This window comes from Electrona antarctica (assembly GCF_951216825.1).
Source record: "Electrona antarctica genome assembly, chromosome: 16".
NCBI lineage: Eukaryota > Metazoa > Chordata > Actinopteri > Myctophiformes > Myctophidae > Electrona > Electrona antarctica.
This window is the reverse complement of record NC_136797.1, coordinates 13,097,713-13,119,759: the sequence shown is the minus strand read 5'-3', so window position 1 is coordinate 13,119,759 and position 22,047 is coordinate 13,097,713. Positions and strand designations below refer to the sequence as shown.

General features: G+C 43.6%; 2 long non-coding RNA genes across 3 annotated transcripts; both read right to left on the bottom strand.

Annotated features, from left to right (window-relative positions):
* Positions 1 to 339: 339 nt before the first annotated feature.
* LOC306939150 lies at positions 340 to 4,008 on the bottom strand. Its single transcript, XR_013791842.1, has 3 exons — positions 3,960 to 4,008; positions 2,419 to 2,507; positions 340 to 1,276 (listed from the first exon to the last, which is right to left on the bottom strand). It is a non-coding gene; the product is annotated as an uncharacterized lncRNA (long non-coding RNA).
* Positions 4,009 to 8,392: 4,384 nt separating this feature from the next.
* LOC306939259 lies at positions 8,393 to 16,681 on the bottom strand. 2 transcript variants are annotated; one of them, XR_013791863.1, is made up of 6 exons: positions 16,628 to 16,681; positions 16,283 to 16,348; positions 13,808 to 13,931; positions 11,878 to 11,946; positions 10,930 to 11,071; positions 8,393 to 10,053 (listed from the first exon to the last, which is right to left on the bottom strand). It is a non-coding gene; the product is annotated as an uncharacterized lncRNA (long non-coding RNA). The 2 variants fall into 2 exon arrangements; XR_013791864.1 differs by lacking the exon at positions 16,628 to 16,681 and adding an exon at positions 16,439 to 16,505.
* Positions 16,682 to 22,047: the final 5,366 nt, after the last annotated feature.

Genomic DNA, 22,047 nt, shown 5'->3' with positions numbered 1-22,047 from the left:
GTTTTGGAAGACAGACTATAGTCCATCGTTTTTCATGATTTGAGGATTTCAAAAAAATTGAAAATCATGAAAAAACGAGTGCTATAGTTCATGGTTCCGGAAGACAGACTATAGTCCATAGTTTTTCATGATTTGGGAGGATTTTAAAAAAGAATTAAATTCATGAAAAAACTATGGTTTCGGAAAACAGACTATAGTCTTTTCATGATGGAGGATTTCAAAAAATTAGAAAATCATGAAAAAACGACATGCTATGGTTTCGGAAAATCCTTGACAATGTATGCCTACTGAAAAATATCTACACTAGTGTGCCTATTAGAGCACCAGGACCAGACTGGCTTGAAGTTTCACAGCAGTTTATTCATGTAGTTTATACAGGTGATTTGAACATGGTGAGAATGATGATGGACAAGATGGAAGTGATGATGAATGATAATTTTAACTGACAAGAAAGGAAATGGGTAACAATCAGTATAGTGCAAAAAAACAAAAACAAAGGCATAATCAGACTTATAAGCCAAACAAAGGTAGAAACTAATTTAGGCATAACAATTCAAACTATAAACAAACTTAAACAAATCAAATACTAAAAAGGACGTTCTGGTAAACAAGGAGTAAACTTACAAATAATGCATCAACATCAAACACAGGATAGCTGTGGTGTCCCCCAGCACCTCTCCAGTGAGAAAAGCAAATGTTTGTGTGGCTCCTACTAGGCTTATATAGCCCCAGGTGTGCCACATTAGTATTAGCTCCACCCACCACCAAACAAGGCAAACAAGTCAATCTGCTCTCACAGACTCACACCTCTACTAACCTGCTTTCTACAGCCGCTCCATCAAATATCTATTGTATTTGATAACAAGACACAGAAAATAAACCAAAAACAAATTGCCACTGCCCCATGTCGATTTGGGGCTGGCTATACTGGCAATGTCTATCCTTAGCCGCCCCATGAGAGCTCACAACCCAGGTCTGGTGGCAGAGCCACCTCGGATGAAGGTCTGGGGGCCTACCAGGGGGATGGGTCCAGTCAGGGAACCGGTGTTGGTGGGGAGTTAAGGACCACGACTGCTGCAGAGGAGGTGCTGGGTGTGCATGGATGTGCTGCAGAGATGGGGATGGCACTGGGTGCGTCTGGACGTGCAGCAGCGATGGGGTGGTGCAGGGTGCGCTCTGTCTGGGGAGGTCTCTGGAGGCACCACTAAGAGGGTACTCAGGGGAGGCGTGGTAGGAGCCTGGAAAGGAGCTGGTGGTATGCCGTTTTTCATCATTTCTGAGGATTTGAAAAAATGACGAAAATCACTCGAGACAATGGACTATAGCCCATGGTTTCGGAGTGATTTTCGTCTTTTTTTCAAATCCTCGTTTTTCATCATTTTTGACCATGGGCTGTAGCCCATCTCAGACGGCATACTATAGCACATCGTATTTCATCATTTTTGAGGATTTGAAAAAAAGACGAAAATCACTCGAGACAATGGACTATAGCCCATGGTCTCGGAGTGATTTTCGTCTTTTTCTCAAATCCTCGTTCTTCATTTTTGACCATGGGCTGTAGCCCATCTCAGACGGCATACTATATATAGCATGCCGTTTTTCATCATTTTTGAGGATTTGAAAAATAAGGCGAAATAGTTTTTCATCATTTTTGACCATGGGCTATAGCCCATCTCAGACGGCATACTATAGCACGTCGTTTTTCATCATTTTTGAGGATTTGAAAAAAAGACGAAAATCACTCGAGACAATGGACTATAGCCCATGGTCTCGGAGTGATTTGTCTCTTTTTCAAATCCTAGTTTTTCATCATTTTTGACCATGGGCTGTAGCCCATCTCAGACGGCATACTATAGCACAACGCTTTATCATTTTTGAGGATTTGAAAAGAAAAAAGGCGAAAATCACTCGAGACAATGGACTATAGCCCATGGTCTCGGAGTGATTTCCGTCTTTTTTTCAAATCCTCGTTTTTCATCATATTTGACCATGGGCTATAGCCCATCTCAGACGGCATACTATAGCACGCCGTTTTTCATCATTTTTGAGGATTTAAAAAAAAAGACGAAAATCACTAGAGACAATGGACTATAGCCCATGGTCTTGGAGTGATTTTCGTCATTTTTTCAAATCCTCGTTTTTCATCATTTTTGATGGCCCATGGTCTCGGACGGCATACTATATATAGCACGCTGTTTTTCATCATTTCTGAGGATTTGAAAAAAATTACGAAAATCCCTCCGAGACCATGGTCTCAGAGTGACCATGGTCATCATAATACACATAAGTAAAACAGTAAATAAATAACGATACTAAGTCTAAAAGTTTTAAAAAATTTAAAAGAACTCAGATCAGTATACAAGGCCGCAATAGCATGATAATGTTCAATGTTCATTTAGGCTTGTTAAGCAGTCTTACTGCCTGGGGGAGAAAACTGTTCTTCAGTCTGCTTGTGTTGGCTTTGATACTCTGGTACCTCTTCCCCGAGGGCAGCAGCCTGAAAAAAACTGTATAGGGGTGTGTGGGGGAAAGCGTAAAGAAAAAGCGTGACGTAAAAGCAATACTAAAGAGGTGTGTCTTAAGATTTAGTTTAAAAATGTCCACAGATTCAGAGAACCGTACATCCCTTGGCAGGCTGTTCCACAGCACAGGGGGATAGTAGCTAAAGGCTGAAAGTAAAGACTTGAGTGGGGTTTGAAAAGCGTGACGAAAAAGCGTGACGTAAAAGCAATACTAAAGAGGTGTGTCTTAAGATTTAGTTTAAAAATGTCCACAGATTTAGAGAACCGTACATCCCTCGGCAGGCTGTTCCACAGTACAGGGGGATAGTAGCTAAAGGCTGAAAGTAAAGACTTGAGTGGGGTTTGAACCCACCATCTCCCGATCATGTGGCCAGCCTCCTAACACACTGAGCCACTGGTACCTAGGCTAGCTTCCCCTAGCGTAGCCGCAATTTGCAACTCTAGATTTTTTTATAATGGGATGAATCTAGAGTTGCAATACCCTCCATTGACTCCCCACTCATCATTTTGCGTTTGCGATCTGCTTGTCTTAAACGACGTTAAACTCACCAACATTGCAGCTGTAGTCCAAGCTTGAATTATTCTCTTTCAATCTGCAAAGCTTGTTTTTCATAAAAATCCCCCGTAGACATGTTATGAGCTACTTTCTGTCAAGAAATTCTGTGCAAGTGATTATTTTTCTAAGTGCTGGAGTTTGGAAGCGCTCGTCGTAAGTCACTGAACGTCCCTGTATGCATCTGTTTCGCATTTGCACATAATGCAGGAGGCAGCAGCGTGACCCCTTAATACAAACGAGCGCTTCCAAACTCCAACATTTCTTCTTCTTGACAGAAAGTAGCTCATAACATGTCTACGGGGGATTTTTATGAAAAACAAGTTTTGCAGATTGAAAGAGAATAATTCAAGCTTGGACTACAGCTGCAATGTTGGTGAGTTTAACGTTGTTTAAGACAAGCAGATCGCAAACGCAAAATGATGAGTGGGGAGTCAATGGAGGGTATTGCAACTCTAGATTCATCCCATTATAAAAAAATCTAGAGTTGCAAATTGCGGCTACCCCTAGCGGTGGGTCCGGCACAAAAATAATTAACAGGCATCTGTCAAAGTTTCACAATGTAGGCCTACTGAAAAATATCTTGATGTAATGAAGGAAGTTTGCAGGTGTGCCTATTAGAGCACCAGGACCAGACCGGCTTGAAGTGATGATGAGGGTTAGGGTTAGGGTTAGGTGATGGACAAGATGGAAATGATGATGAATGATGATTTTAACTGACAAGAAAGGAAACGGGTAACAATCAGTAGTACAAAAAAGCCAAAGGCATAATCAGACTTATAAGCAAAACGAAGGTACAAACTAACAATTCAAACTATACAACTTAAACATGAACAAATCAAATACTAAAAAAGGACATTCTGGTAAACAAGGAGCAAACTTACGAATAATGCATCAACATCAAACACAGGATAGCTGTGGTGTCCCCCAGCACCTCTCCAGTGAGAAAAGCAAATGTTTGTGTGGCTTGTATAGCCCCAGGTGTGCCAAATTAGTATTAGCTCCACCCACCACCAAACAAGGCAAACAAGGCAATCGGCTCTCACAGACTCACACCACCACTCTCAGCTAAAGAGTGGTGTAAGAGTGGTGGGGTTTTCTACAGCCGCCCCATCAAATATCTACTGTATTTGCTCAAGACACAGAAAACAAACAAAACCATTGCCACTGTCCCAGGTCGATATACCTAGGGATGGCAACGTCTATCCTTAGCTGCCCCATGAGAGCTCACAACCCTGGTCTGGTAGCAGAGCCACCTCGGATGAAGGTCTGGGGGCCGACCAGGGGGTTGGATCCAGTCAGGGAACCGGTGTTGGAGGGGAGTTAAGGACCACAGCTGCTGCAGAGGAGGTGCTGGGTGTAGCTGGATGTGCTGCAGCGAGCCTGGAAAGAAGCTGGTGCTGGACAGGGCTCTGGTTGAGCAGGCACTACTTGGAGGGGAGGCATAGGGGTCACTTGGAGTGGAGGCATGGGAATGCCTGGAGACTAACCGCTGGGTAGAGAGGTGACGGAGGATGCTGGTACGACTTGGCTTTAAGTCGGGCTGGGGGCTGGGCCGGGTAGCGCTGGACTGGAGGCTGATGGGCTGTTGTCTGGGAGGAGGCCAGCTGCTGGGGCGAGGTGTAGGAGGAGGAGACTGGGAGGCACAGGAGGAGGCCGGCGGCTGCGGAAGCGAAGCGTAGGAGGCCGGCTGCTGAAGCGAACCGTAGGAGGCCGGCTGCTGGGAGGCGTAGGAGGCCGGCTGCTGGGAGGCGTAGGAGGCCGGCTGCTGGGAGGCGTAGGAGGCCCGCTGCTGGGAGGCGTAGGAGGCCGGCTGCTAGGGCGAGGCATAGGAGGAGGAGACCGGCTGGGGTGAGGTATACTGCTGGGGGGCCGGAGGCTGGGAGGTGTAGTACAGCTGGGGCCATAATCCAAAGGCATAATCAGATTTATAAGCAAAACGAAGGTACAAACTAATTTAACAATTCAAACTATAAACAAACTTAAACATGAACAAATCAAATACTAAAAAGGACATTCTGGTAGCAGCACCCACCACCAAACAAGGTAATCTGCTCTCACAGACTCACACCACCACTCTCAGCTAAAGAGTGGTGGGGTTTTCTACACCTACATACAATATAAAATCACACCCGTGTGAAGTGAGGGGCGCTCTTATTATAATACATCATCTCATTCTGGCCAATCACAATTTGCGTCCTCACTTTTGTCTTCAATGGTTGTGTTTACCTAGACCCTAAAAGCTGGACATAGGTGGGAATAGCACCCCTCAACAATAGTACAAATTGGTTAGGTGAAGGTCCATTTGGTCCATTTAGATGGTTAAAACAATAAGGATGTTTTTATTTATTCATTGCATTTTTTTTTCCAAGGCGTAGGTGGAAATCAAACCCACGACCAGCCTTGACTTTTGGATCCTCACCAAGCATACCTAAAATTGACAAAGTCACAATTTTCATGAATCTACCGTGTATAAAGTACACTTGTGAGATGCATAAAAACACTGGCCTGTCACGTTTTTCATCCTTTCCACATTATTTTTCTCCTGCTTTCTCCCTTTCTCCTCTTTTTTCTCCTTCCCCTCTTAGTAGACGAATGTCGGTCGGTCGGTCGGTCGGTCGGTCGGTCGGACGGACGGTCGGTCGGTCGGTCGGTCGGTCGGACGGACGGACGGACGGACGGACGGACGGACGGACGGACGGACGGACGGACGGACGGACGGACGGACGGACGGACGGACGGACGGACGGACGGACGGACGGACGGACGGACGGACGGACGGACGGACGGACGGACGGACGGACGGACGGACGGACGGACGGACGGACGGACAGACAGACAGACAGACAGACAGACAGACAGACAGACAGACAGACAGACAGACAGACAGACAGACAGACAGACAGACAGACAGAGTCTCCGTCATATATGACGGCTGCCAATTATACCAGGGACACCACAATACTTTGGGCATCCCAAGTTGTTGGAACCCTCTAACAACCAGTCTGTGCGTATGCCCTAGGCTGCCAAATATAAAGACAAATAGTCTGCACCTATAGCCCAGCTCTGAGATGTTATGTAGAAGGTATTTTATGACCGTGGTCATAAAGGCTTCCTCTAGGCTATGGTCAAAGGTGCAGGCTATCTCTAATACAGACACTTCTCTGGACACTTCATCAACCACAACAATATCTGGTGTATCTGGGTTATCACAGAGTTGGAGCATGGATGAAATGACCCTGGAATGTTTGTACATTCTCACTGACACTGAAGATGCATGATATTTTGATATGTCCTTTGCTATGAGTTCCACTATTCTATCAAGGCGTGCTATGTACATTCCTTTGTATGCATAACAGCCGTTCAAGATGTGTGACAGTGTTTCAGTGATCTGTTCTGTGGCGTGGTGCAAACAATGAGGGACCGAGTGGTAGGGAACCAGATGGAGAGATTGAGTCTGGTGGGAAAGACTTGTAGTCTGGCTTTAACAACTGTGAATGTGATAATGTCCTCATTGAGTTCAGTGTTCTTAATGAATGCATGTGATAGCCTAGAGTGATCAGCATAGGGAAGACATGCAAGTTTCCCTTGGAGTTTTAGTCCAGTCCAGTACGTGTTGTTGTTGTTGGTGGTGTTGGTGTACATCCATGAGGACTCGTCTGGCACCTGTAGCTGTTAGCAGGTGACTGTGTCCAGCATAGGTGACCTGGGTGAGGGGGTCAGTTATAATGTCCTCTGAGACCCTCACAGTCTCTGAGTTAGACCGCACCCACTCCAGGGACACTCCAGTGCGGACACAGATGTATTTTAGGTCTGGCCAGTCCGACCAAACCCCAAAGCCAGGGGAACGGGTGTCCAGTTTCCCGCTGGGTTTCCTCCGGAAGCCAAGAAAGTATGGCTCTAACTCCCTGGCCAGTGGTACCTTACGCCTCCTTAGGTCCAAGAACAGGGAGGATCGAGCCAGCTCCCTAACATCCTTGTCGTTGTTGTTCAACATTTTTAGGTGAGAAATCCTCATGCTGGTATAGATCCATTCCACATTTGGGACGCTGTAGTTTATGAAAAAAAATAATAATTATCAATCAATCAATCAAACCAATTCCACATTTTAGAGGGAGAGCGGTAGAATTACAACTTTCCCATGTTTGTTCTAGGGTGGTACCAGATCATGGTCTCTCTCTCTGGTGTTGTGGCTGTGGCTGTCACCCGCTGTGGAGAAGTAGTTTGACAGGTATGAGGGGTACTGAGGGCACCGTCCCTTTGACCGTCGTATTGATATTGATGTGATATTTGCTTTACCCTAACTTGAGCCAGAGGTTTTGGTAGGGTGTGAATGTTAGTACGTTGGACCAAACATGCATCCGTGATATCCATGCCAAATTAACATAACATGTCGATAATCGATTCAGCAACGCAATTCGACCGTACACAGTATGGAGGCGTGGGTGACTAACGGATGGATGGACGCGAGATGCAGGTTTTCATAGTAAATGCGACCTATGGTCGCAACAATATCTCACACTTATATAACGCCTTTCTGAGTACCCAAAGATGCTTTACGAGAGGCAAGAGGAAGCAACAAATATAAAAAAACAACTTTATTGGGGGGGGGGGGGGGGGGGGGGGCATGAGTCAGACACGAAAGGTAAAATGTAAGGCAACATTTACAGAGTGTTCAGCAAGGGAAATGACGGTACATATTCCGGTGACCTGGAGCTCAGGTGCCTATATGCACACCCTCACTCATCTAATACATGGTGTATCCCATACCACAAAAACCTCAAATGTCCTTTTGAACATAGTCCAATCCTCTCACACAATAGTCCACATAAAAAAAAACACCTGTAGCCAAATTCCAATACCCCAGCATGGTGGTGTTACGATGAAATTGGTAACCTGCTGAAATATGTGATAATCGTGTTTACATTTACATTCAGTGTCTGAATGTAAATTGTTACGGTGAATATATTAGCAGAGTTCAACCTAGTGGTATTTAGGCCTTATATTTAAAGATCTCCATAAAGTTGTGTGAAGTCCACAAGATAGATGGTCACATATTTCAGCAGGTCACCAATTTCACCATAACACCACCATGCTGGAATGACCGAGTGCGAGTGAGCAAGTGGCCGAGATTTGTGAAGAAACGTCAAGCAGAACCCGACTCTAGGGTGGGTGGCCATCTGCCTCGACCATGTTGGGGGAGAGAAAAATGGAGACAGACGAAATACAGGCAAATACAAGTAGTAACAATAGAAATAACAAACTTAATAGTAATATATAGTATAACAATGTCAGATAATATATAGTGGAATATGAATGTTAAGATAAAATACAGTGTATTGGTGTAATAACATGGTAGCAGTCCATGGTCATGCTGTGTAGTGGTGTAATATAATATGGTAGCAGTGCATAGTTGGGCTGTGAGGAGGCAGAGTCCATAGTCACACTCTTGATAGGCTCTGTGAAGAAGGTTAGAGCAAAACATCAAATGGAGACGGTGATGGTTCTAATTTTACCATTATGATGAGAATGTTTTTATTTTATATTTATAAGTGAATAATGCAAGTCTGAACCAGGACCTTAAATTAAAATATGTCCAGACCACCAGAAAAATGTAATGGAAAAACCCCAAAGAAATGATCCTAATAGTTATAGAAATATAGGACTGTCAGTTTAAGACAGTAAGAAACATTTTCAAAAACCTTAGGCCTAGTTGTCAAATATAGTGCCCTGTCAATTTAAGATAGCACAATGGATAAACCTTTGAGAGAACTTTGAATGGAACCAAATGAATCTGTATACATTACCTTTCACAAATTAGTGAAATACCCTTCAAATAAAATCCTTTAGTCAGTCACCTTAGCCAATCCTAGAAAAACCCTTTGTACACAATCCAGGCAATGGATAAAACACCTTGGTAAAAGACCCTTAAAAAGTAATTGGAAGACGCAGGAATTTAGACCACAACGAATTATAAAGTTTAGGGGAATTTATATAAATGGATTCTCAGTGAAAAGTTGTTACAGATCCAGGCTTGACATAGGGTTATTCCATGACTGAATCACATTATTCCACAGTTTTACAATTAAATATAATAGGGACAGAGACCAGGGGGTTAATCTGGCGACATCAATATCATAAGGCCCTGAAATATTTGTTATGCATAACAGGATGGGGACAACACAAACGGGGCTTCTTTATCCGAGTCCACTTTTGTGGCACTTGAAGCAGAGAGAGGTACTCACCCATCTCTTCCAAAACAAGTCAACGAGATACTGCACTTTTTCACCCATCAGCGTGTATCAGTTCAAGTGGCATGACTGAGGTACTGATGCTTTTCCATTGCTGACACACGGCAAAGGCCAGGTCTGGGTTGGTACCAGTGGGAGTGAGTGAATTCACATAGTCATATATCTTCTGCAGATCAGCTTCCACCAACATGGTGGTGGTGTTAGAAGGACGTGTTAGAAGGAGGTGGTGTTAGAAGAAGGTGGTATTAGAAGTTGGTGGAAGCTGATCTGCTGATATACTTGCACCTGCCATATATACAGGGGACTTCAATTCCCAACACAAGGTTTGGGGTTACAGCCAAACATCATCAAATGAAGAGAGCCAATGGGCCTCTAGCACCAACACATTACTGTTTGACCCAAAAGAGCCCCCAAGCTTCTTCTCTGCACGATGGAACACCCATACCAACCCAGACCTGGCCTTTGCCACGGGTCAGCAATGGAAATATATCAGCACCTCAGTAATGCCACAATGATGTCAGATCATATGAAGTGGTATAATAATGTTAAGATAAAATACAGTGTTGTGGTGTACTATGATATGGTAGCATTCCATGGTCATGCTCTGTGAGGAGGCCTGGTCCACAGTCACACTCTTGATAGGCTCAGTGAAGGCTCTGTGAAGAAGCCTGGTCCACGGTCACACTCTTGATAGGCAGCTGGGGGTGCATAATACAAGTCCATGGAACTGCAGAGTGTGAGACAAAAATAAACACCGGGGAGTGGCTCCCCGGATGATGAGTTAGTGGCAGGCCTTACTGTACAGTGATTCTGTACAATGTTTATTTATTTGACAGGGACAATGCTCATTAATCAACATGTCAGTTTTCACATCCATGTAAATGGGCCAGAGTTAGCCAAAAGCTAGTTTACATCTGTAGACTCTGAGCAGGCTCTTAAAAATGATAAAACTATCCATACAAAAATACATACAATACAAGTGTTAATAACAATCGCACTGATTGGAAATGAACCCACACAACCAAGGGGGGAGGAGAGGAGAAAAGGGAGGGGGAGAAATAAAAACTGTATATAGAGCAAAGGTCTGACAGAGATACTACCCAGAGCAAGCAATCTTACAGGCAAATACATAATGATATAGTTGTGAATACAATTATATATTATCTGACATCATTGATATACCATAACAAAAGGTTGTCATGGTAAAGTTTATTTGACACTTATGTAGTGAAGCAGACACGTTTGTCGTTAACCATACCCTGTACATGTCTTTCTTTTAATATTTATACATATATTTTCTAAATTTCACACGCAGATCAGCTTCCACCACATAATGGAAGGAGGTGGTGTTAGAAGGAGGTGGTATTAGGAGGTGGTGTTAGAAGGAAATGGTAGAGGAGATGGTGGAAGCTGATCGGCAGAAGACACTACCGCTTTTACCTGCACGTGCTATCTATACAAGGGACTATCATTCCCAACACAAGGATTAGGGTTACAGCTAAACTTCAAATGGAGAGACACTGATCCAATAAATAAACTTTTTCATAAAAACATTAAACGTTAGTTTCAGTCTCATAGATGTTCACAGAGGTTCTTAGCTTACATATGATACTGGATGACTATTTCCAGGCAGGCAGGCAGGCTGGCTCCATGAAGAGGCCTGGTCCACGTTCACACTCTTGAGGCAGCTGGGGGTCCATAGTAGAAGTCCTTGGACCTGCAGAGTGGCATACATAAAAAGAACTCTGGGGAGTGGCTCCCCGGACGATGAGTTAGTGGCAGGCCTTACTGGAACGTGAGTCTGTACAGTGTTAACAACCGCACTTTCTGCATCATACCGATCAGTCCCCAAGACACTTTACATGTAGAGCAAAGGACCGACAGAGATACTAGCCAGAGAAAGCAATTTTACAGGCAAATACATTACAATATAATTATATAATTGTGAATACAATACATATATATTATCTGACGTTGATATACCATAACAAAATGTTTTGATGATAAAGTTTATTTGACACTTATGTAGTAAAACAGACACGTTCAATGTTAACCATACATGTCTTTTTAATTTTTTTACATATATTTTCTAAATGTCACATGTCTTCTGCAGATCAGCTTCCACCACATAATGGGAGGAGGTGGTGTTAGGAGGTGGTGTTAGAAGGAGGTGGTGTTAGAAGGAAATGGTAGAGGAGGTGGTGGAAGCTGATCTGCAGAAGACACACGGAAATGTTTACCTGCACGTGCTATCTATACAAGGGACTATCATTTCCAACACAAGGATTAGGGTTACAGCTAAACATCAAATGGAGAGACACTGATCCAATAAATAAACTTTTTCATGAAAACATTAAATGTTTTCGTCTCACAGATGAGGCATAACTTGTCCACAGGTCTTTCCAGTGTGCTGGTCTTGGCCTGCACACAAATGACCAGCCCCTTTCCTCACGTATCATCTGTGTGACTCTAGACATACAGTAGCACTATAGTACCTATGCATAGTTTCATTATATAGAACATTTAACGGTTAGGTTCTTAGCTTCCATACCGGTATGATACTTGATGACTATTTCCAGGCAGGCAGGCAGGCACTCTGTTGCTGGCTCCATGAAGAGGCCTCCATGAAGAAGGGGGGTGGGGGAGGAGGAGAGGAGAAAAGGGAGGGGGCGGGGAATATGATGATAAAGTTTATTTGAGACTTATGTAGTAAAACAGACACGTTCAATGTTAACCATACATGTCTTTCTTTTCATTTTCTTTACATATATTTTCTAAATTTCACATGTCTTCTGCAGATCAGCTTCCACCACATAATGGAAGGAGGTGGTGTTAGGAGGTGGTGTTAGGAGGAGGTGTTAGAAGGAGGTGGTGTTAGAAGGAAATGGTAGAGGAGGTGGTGGAAGCTGATCTGCAGAAGACACACGAAAATGTGAATTCACTCACTACCGCTTTTACCTGCACGTGCTATCTATACAAGGGACTATCATTCCCAACACAAGGATTAGGGTTACAGCTAAACATCAAATGGAGAGACAATAAATAAACGTTTTCATGAAAACATTAAACGTAAGTTTCCGTCTCACAGATGAGGCATAACTTGTCCACGGGTCTTTCCAGTGTGCTGGTCTTGCCCTGCACACAAATGACAAGCCCCTTTCCTCAGGTATCATCTGTGTGACTCTAGACATACAGATAGAAATTCCAACTGTTAGGTTCTTAGCTTACATATGATACTTGATAGCTAAGTCCTGCCCTATGCGGGAGTTAACTATTTCCATAGACAACGCCCTGGTAATGTCTGTCCCAATAGCCAGGAACCTTGGTGTTGTCCTGGACAGTCAGCTCTCGTTCAAAACTCACATCACAGCCGTCACTCGATCCTGTAGGTTCACACTTATAAGTTAACATACGACGAATTTGACCGTTCCTCACCCAGGAATCTTGTCAAAACTCGACTATTGTAACTCCCTCCTTACTGGCCTACCGGCATGTGCACTTAAGCCTCTCCAACTGATCCAAAATGCCGCAGCTCGCTTGGTCTTCAACCAGCCAAAATTCTCACATGTCTCCCCCCTGCTCCGCTCCCTCCACTGGCTCCCGGTCGCTGCCCGCACAGAATACAAAACTTTGATGCTGGCATTCAAAGCAACCAAAGGTATGGCTCCCCCATATCTTGCAAGTATGATTGAACCCTACAAACCCTCCCGCGCACTCAGATCAGCCAACGCAGGGAAGCTGGAAGTACCCTCACTAAAAACGCCAGGACAACGCTCCACACGTCCCAAACTCTTCTCCCTTCTGGCTCCAAAACTGTGGAATGCACTTCCCGTTGCAGTCAGAACTGCAGCATCACTCCCAATCTTCCGCCGTAGTCTGAAAACCCACCTTTTCAGACTCCATCATGGCCCATAGCACTTACCCTACCCCCTTAGATAGCATTTCTGTAGACTTAGATATCATTTGATACAGACTTATAGCATGTTATGTAGACAGCACTATAATTGCATTGTATGTAGTCATAGCACATCATAGTACATATGTATAGCATAGTATATATGTATAGTTTATATGTAGTTTCATTATATAGATATTCCACTGTTACGTTCTTAGCTTACGGTACGCATGTTTCATGATAAATGCTTTTTTATGTGATGTATTCCCATGCTTTTTTGTTCTTGCTTAATGTAAATCGCTCTGGATTAAGAGCGTCTGCTAAATGCCTAAATTGTAAATTGATGACTATTTCCAGGCGGGCAGTCACTCTGTTGCTGGCAGGCAGGCATTCTGTTGCAGGCCGGCAGGCTTGCTCTGAAAAGACGTGGCAGTCAATGAGTTTTCACGTCTTCATTCGCGTTCACAAAGGCTCAATTTATGTAACGTAATTTTACGTAGACACTAGACATACAATAGTACTATAATATCTACAGTATGCATAGTTTCATTATATAGAAATTTCAATGGTTAGGTTCTTAGCTTACATGGGATACTTGATGCCCATTTCCAGGTAGGCAGGCAGGCACTCTGTTGCTGGCTCCATGAAGAGGCCTGGTCCACGGTCACACTCTTGAGGCAGCTGGGGGTCCATAATAGAAGTCCATGGACCTGCAGAGTGGGAGACAAACTCCAGGGAGTGGCTCCCCGGACGATGAGTTAGTGGCAGGCCTTACTGGACCGTGAGTCTGTACAGTGTTCTGGAATATATTTAATAACCACCCCTCCTTTTCTGTATGGTAAATGGTAAATGGTGCATTTATATAGCGCCTTTATCCAAGGCGCTTTACATAGATTGTGCATTACATTCACCCATTCATACACCGATTGCGGCGGAAGCCATGCAAGGTACCAACCAGCACATCGGGAGCAATTTGGGGTTCAGTGTCTTGCCCAAGGACACTTCGACATGTAGACAGGAGGAGCCGGGATAGGAACCGCCGACCCATGGATCATTGGACGACCTGCTCTACCTCCTGAGCCACAGTCGCCCCATCATGTATCATACCAATCAGTCCCCACGACACTTTACATGTAGAGCAAAGGACCGACAGATACTGCCCAGAGAAAGCAATTTTACAGGCAACTACATTACAATATAATTATATAATTGTGAATATACAATAATTATATATCTGACATCATTGATTAGTCCCCACAGGAATCCGCGATTCCGCTATCGTGGAACTTACCACGGATTTCTCAATCATCTGTCTATGTTTCGGTAGTGACAAATTTGGGGAGAATACATTATTAAAATACAATATGATAATTGACTGTACCTTTACTACAATATGATAATTGACTGTACCTTTACTAAATATGTGTCCCTTAGATCTGGTGCAACATGAATATGGTCAAAGTTTTTCCAAAATAGCATACAGATTTCACACAATTTCCAACTCTGAATTTGAACTAATTCGGTAGAATGGCCCATATATGTATAGTTTCATTATATAGATATATACTGTTACGTTCTTAGCTTACGCATGTTTCATGATAACTACATTTTATGTGTGTGATGTATTGCCATGCTTTTTGTTCTTGATTAATGTAAGTCGCTCTGGATTAAGAGCGTCTGCTAAATGCCTAAATTGTAAATTGCAAGATACTGCACTTGACTGAGGTACTGACGCATTTCCATTGCTGACACATGGCAAAGGCCAGGTCTGGGTGCGTATGGGTGTTCCATTGTGCAGAGTGGAAGCTTCTTTTGGGTCAAACAGCAGTAGTGTGTTGGCGTTAGAGGCCCATTGGCTCTGTGTCACTCCATTTGATGGTGTTTGGCTGTAACCCCAATCCTTGTAATTGGGAATTGAAGTCCCCCTTTATAGAAGACAGGCACATTTATTTGAGACATGCTTGTGAAGAGTCTGTCTGTGCTATTAACTCATTTTGGATCCAAAATAAATAATTTCAGTTTTTCTCCTCTGGTGAAAAGTTGGAGGCTGCGCGATGGCAGTCCCACAGTCAAATCTGGTCACATTTACTCTTCTGTAGATCAGCTTCCACCAACATGGAAGGAGGTGGTGTTAGAAGGACGTGTCAGAAAGAGGTGGTATTAGAAGGTGATATTAGAAGAAGTTGGTGGAAAATGATCTGCAGAAGACATGATCATTTGAATTCATTCACTCCTGCTGGTATTTGCACCTGCCATATATACAGGGGACTTCAATTCCCAACACAAGGAATGGGGCTACAACCAAACATCATCAAATGGAGAGACACAGAGCCAATGGGCCTCTAGCACCAACACACTACTGTTGTTTGACCCAAAAGAGCCCCCAAGCTTCTTACAGTATAGTATCCATACAGTATAGCGAGCCAAATAAATATCAAACTTTTTTGATAATGATCGGAACAGCCCAGGGTTTCCCGTCTGCCGTAAAACAGCCTTCGGTTTTAGCGCTCCATTTACTTGGAATCAATTACAATGGACTTCAATAATGGACTCCATGATGTCATTGCATGGGGCAATTTAGAAACTTGCAAGCTAATCTTGTTTTCATTTGTTACCGTTTTAAATAAGATGACAGTATTGTTTTCACACCGTTCTATGCTTGTTTTTACTTTATATAATAATAATATATAATAATAATAATAATTTTTATATTACACTGCTTATGCCTAATTGTAATCTTGTAATACGCAGTTCAATGTATTTCCAAGAAAAGAAGGAACTACTCGCAGTTTGTATAAGTATCAGTACCCAATCATATACATAGTCTGGTTTGGTATTCAAGAATTACTTGAGTAAAAGTACAAAAGTATTGGCACCAAAATATACGTAAAGTAAAAAGTAAAAGTACTAATTGGAATTTAGAAGACATTTTTAAAATGTTGACGTCAGGCCTAAATGGGTTAAGGAAACGGAAAAACACATTAGTTGGCAGCCCTGGTAGTGCAACATAAGCAAACACTGCATTCAAATCATTATTAAAAGAACAAACAATAAAACCTACTTTGTTTAGCAGTGATACTACAGCACAATCAATGGGAGGGCAAGGGGGGCATCAACAGCAGCACAGCTACAAGAAAAGACAGTGATATTACAAAACTAAAACTGCATTTAAATACACAGACGCATGTAGAATGTAGAACACATGTATGCCTTTTACCAGTATCTCCACGTCTCTATAGACACAGCAGTAGAGCACTTAATTTGTGGTCAACTCATTTGAAGACTGAAACAAATAAATACATTTGAATAAGGTCAAATAAAACATTAATATTGTTGACACAGCCTAAAGTGCTAAAACAACCAAAAGCCAGTAGCAGCATTAGCTGCAACAAACATTTTGGCCTACCATGCTTGGTGAACAGTGAACACCATTCAGTGTCAGAGTCAAAATGGCTGCTTCTTCTTCTTCTTCTTCTTTCTGGCAGTTGGCATCCAGTTCTTGGTGCATTACCGCCACCTTGTGACCCAAAATCTTGGGTCAGCCATCCCCTCCAACAATCTACCTAAGCTTCTATGATGTCACTAAGCATTAGGAAGGTACTGAAAGACCCCACCTCAGACATCAGCAACATTATGAAAATTACAAAAATATAATTGTCCGGGTGAAAATCCCCCGTGGTTAGTGTTCTATAGGGTTAACAAAACTCACTTTTTATTGAAGGATTGGGTTAATAAAGGAATTCTTACATTGGGCCCCTTGTGAAAAGAATACTCTTAAATCGGTTGATGATCTACCGGTAGTTACAGAATTCGGCCTTCCCAGATCTACATTCTGGCAATATTTGGAATTGAGGCACTGTCAAAGTATCATACTAATTTTGTCTGCCTGCCTGTCGCTGAATAAAAGTTTGGAGCATCTTAAAGTGAGTTGTGAGCCCCTGCTTCTTTCTATATTTGTATGATTACCATGTCAGTCTGCAGGTCACACTATTGTGCATTTTGTGTACGTTCAGTGGCGGCTCCAGACAATTTTTACTGAGGGTGCTAGAATGGAGCTTGACCACAGGCGGGACGATTATTTTCGGGTTTTAGTCCCAAAAAACACACCTATGTTTTATTTTTGCGGTTTTCCTATTAATGCGGCAGGCTGTCTGCAGTCTTAGGGCCGATTCATACTCCTATTTTACCGCTGTTTCGGCGCTGTAGTGCCGAAATGATTTCGGCTCGTCAGAAACTTTCAGTAGCACCGAAGAGCCGACTTTAGGACGGTACCCGCCCCCCCGAACCTCAAATGACGTCACATTGTAGGCTCTACAGAGCCGAACCGACTTTTATTCGGCTCTAAAATAGGAGTATGAATCGGCCCTTAGTCCATGCCTATCCAACACAATCTCTTGAGCATTATATGGATTATCAGTAAACCAAGTAACCAACATTGTAAAACAAAATCATGCACATTACGTAGTTAGAGGGACTACGACCAACCGCATCTTTAAACAAGTCTTTATTTTAATTGTTCTGCTGGGACTGTCTGAGAGAGAGAGCGAGCAGAGCGCTCACATATTTTATTGGGTGCTAAATACACGCGCATGGCAGCAATATACAAAACAAGGACAGAATCCACCCTAGTAGAGCAGCGGCCTGCACATACAAAGAACAAAGCTGTTTTAAAAGCAGAATAATGCCACGGTAATGTGGCCTTCCTGGCCATCATGACACACACTTATAGAGTTCAGTGGCAGTGCCCAGTCTTCCCAGTGCCTGCACTTAAACTGCGCGTATGGTAATACAATAAAACCGTCCCTCACCATTAGACGTTTTCACAGAAGAACAACGCGTCTGTTGTGATTGCCGGCAAAGGCATTGATAATCTGTTCCCAATCCAAATAATTCCCAAACATCTCAGATCGGTATGATTTCAGAATTGGACGTCTTATTGGCCCCTCATTTGGCTGTTCACTGATATCAATGGTCACGGACGGTGGTATTATCCGTATCCTAAACCTCCACACTGGCAGCCGCGGTGTTGTTGTTGATATCATTACTGATCGTAGAAGCACCACCACCATCATCACTGTCACTGAGTTCTTCTTCCTCGTCCTGAATAATATTCTCTCCTTATTCGTGACAGCCCTCTCTGAATGCACTGCATGGCGTGTCTGAGCTTTAGAGCTGTGTGTGTTTAGTCCATTCATTGTGTTTATTTTAAATGGTCCTATGTTCCTCAGGCGCCCTCCTCTCTATGCCTCGAGTGTCGATGATCAAATGCCAAGTGGCTGTTTGTAGGCCAGTGGTTAGGGCCAAACCTCACCTAACCTAACCTCGCGTCACCAGGCTTTCCACCTCGGAGGAAAGCCTGGTCTGTGTTCCAAAATCGCTGTGTGAACCGGTCTGGAGCGGATGGTAATTCACGTCATGTTGTGGTCTTGTTTTGTAGTCATCAGGCAGGAAACCGTTCCACAAGACGGAATAATTCCACCATTCACAGTAGGCTACTGATTCCCGTTTTGTGGTTTCCTGCCAGATGACTACAAATCATTGACTACAACATGACGAAAGTTACCATCCGCTCCCGACCGGATCATAAACCCGAAATGAAATGCTGCCCAGGCTATACACCTAGCCCCTCCCCTATACACACACAGACCATGGTAATATAGTAGTATTCTGTATTGTATCGCAGGAACAAATGGCAGCTTATTCCAACACACAGACAGTATTGTCTGTGTGTTTTACTCAATATAATGTGTTCTTATATTGGCTCTCGGGCACAGCGGGTTCCCATGTGTCTTTGTTCAGCCCACTGGCACCTATAGTGAGTTAGTTATCTTCCTCTTCCAGATCCCAAAGTGTATGGATGTGTGAGTGAGCCTTCCTCCGTCAGTGCCAGCCTGCCGGGGACCGCAGATTGACGGCCAATATACTGTACGTGTGACAGTGTGTTGTTTTGTGTGAGTTATTGAGAGCCTACCTTTACTGCTGTTATTATTGCCGAGCTGTTGAAGAGTGCTGTAAACCTGCCGTTCTGCCAAGTAAACACCCTGAAATGGATATTCCTTGTCGTGGCATTCTTTCACTCACTCACCGCTATCAATACTCACCCTGCGGAATAAAAAATCCCCCGTGGCTCCAAATGTCACTGGCACTGCGTCACACAATGCAACACATTGTGAGCTTGTAGATCGGGTGGTTAATTCATAATGTACCCTTTTCTCTTCCTCAAAATGTACTCTACTGAGTGGGGTCAAATATTTGTCTTTGAAATGCAGTGGAGTGAGTGGAGCATCCAAAAATACTGAAGTAAAAATGGTAAATTTATAATTCACCCATTCACACTGATGGCAGCGGAAACCATGCAAGGCACTAGCCAGCACATCAGGAGCAATTTGGGGTTCGGTGTCTTGCTCAAGGACACTTCGACACTAACTCTGGGGGAGCCCGGGTTCCAACAGGCAACCTTGCGGTTACCATCCAGCCACTCTACCCCTGAGCCACCGCCGCCCCAAGAAGTAAAGTAAGATACTCAAAAAATGTGCGGAACGGAAGACCAGCTACTCAAGTAAATGTACTTTGTTACTGTCGTGTCCACCACTGCGTGAAGGGGACTGACTGACGCCAGCCAAGCTCATTATATTTATAGCAACATTATTATTATTTATCAAGTATTCATCTTGATAAGGGCCATGGGGGTTGGACAGGCCTTCAAAAAAAAAAATAACGAAAGCCCTCAGCACCCCTACGTGCCTAGACACGCGCATGCACGCGCACACGCACACACACTCACACACACACGCATGCGCGCACACTCACACACACACACACACACACACACACACACACACACACACACACACACACACGCATGCACGCACACTCACACACACACACACACACACACACACACACACACACACACACACACACACACACACACACACACACACACACACACACACACACACACACACACACACACACACGCATGCGCGCATACATGCACGTGCATGCAGAAGAAGACAACAACAGAGAATCAGAGGCCTGCCAGCTCCAATAACCTTCACATTGGATTCTGGTGGCTTCCAACACAAATCCTTCCACTGATAGAAATGCAATTTAAATCAACTTAAAGAGGAAAAAGAAACATCAGAGCTGCAATCGTTCATCTTGATGTGATCTTCTCACATACACACACAAACACACGCATGCGCACACGCACACACACACACACACACGCGCACAGTGCACACTCACATGACACATGCACCCAGCTTGAAATTAATGGACCTGTGGGGTGTCAAAGTGGAGAGAGTTTAATCTGTCCTTGGACTTTCATTAAATATAAAGCCATATGATCAATAAGTAGTGCATGTAGCCTACTGTAAGAAGCAGAAACATATAGTCCATTGTGCAACAGGCCTTGCTTCCTTTTGTCGCTCATGATTACCAGGCCAAAGGAAGGGACAGAGGTTATGTTTTTGACCGTGTGTGTGTGTGTGTGTGTGTGTGTGCGTGCCGTGCGTGCGTGCGTGCGTGCGTGCGTGCGTGCGTGCGTGCGTGCCTGCCATTCAATGTGGTCCTCGTTCCAATTTCATCCGAAAGTTAATTTACATCTTCTATTTCAAATGTATTACCGTACTAGTCTGGACTACTTCCGGTATGAGTGATGTCTGAGACAGACAATCATTTGCTCTTTGACTGATGGCTACCAGAAGAAGCTGTACTGTGCTCTGTAGGCTACTGTAGTTTACTGTACTCTGTACTGTACTGCACTGTGCTCTGTACTGTGAGCCAGTAAGCTGGTAGGTAGGGCTACGGCAGGTAGAAGAGGACATCCTTTCCCATATTTTTGTGTAAATGTGGGTTTCATGCATAGAGTAATAAAAGGATAGAGACCGAAACGGAGTGATAGCTCCCCCCCCAACACACACGTTCACACATGAACGTCCGTCCACCTCCATGAAAGTGCTGCAATTCCACATTTCGCCAGTAGGTAGTGGCAGCTTCAACGTTGGATAGCCTTATACTGGGGGCTTGATTTCATGCAGTAAAAGTCTCTATAATTCACCCAAACCTATTCATGAGTTTCAAATGTATTCCGACAACTGCCATGATGTTTGGGACCAACGCGGGTGTTACAATTTGTCTGAACGGTCTGATTAGGCGTATAACTAATTGATTTGTTTGCAACAACTGTTTGGTCCCCAACAGGTGTAAGACTACATTTGAAACTCATGAATTGCTAATTCTAATCTGTCTTATATAACTACACAATTCATCACTGACTGTGCTAGCTATAGCGGGGGAAAAAAAATTACCCAGGAACTTCGCTCAGAACGTGGGGCCATCTCCTATCTACAGGTGTTTCACCTAGCCTTTAATTAATCACTGACATCTAGGTAGTTAACCCATTTTGAGCGGGAACCCCTTTTGGTGGTTACATACATTGTTATAATTTAGCTATTGAAAAATAGCAGATCTACAAGCTCATAGCGCGGCACCGAGTGCCGCGCTATGAACTTGTAGGTCTGCTATTTTTGAAAAATCGTTAAAATGTGCCTCAAATCTTTCAGAAAATTGTCATAATTTAGAAAACATTTTTTTTAAATTTCGACGTCAGGCTTGAATGGGTTAAATGGGTAGTGGGTACAATAATTTGACTTGAAGGGCGGCATAGAAAATGTCACATTAACATGTAATAAAACTCATCTCGGTAATCGTTAATTGGGTTGCCCTTTTACAAAGGAGAGCACTGTTGTCCTGAGGATAGACTAATTGAGAATCGTATAAAGTGATCACCTTTTGCACTTTAACCAACATGGCCTCAAA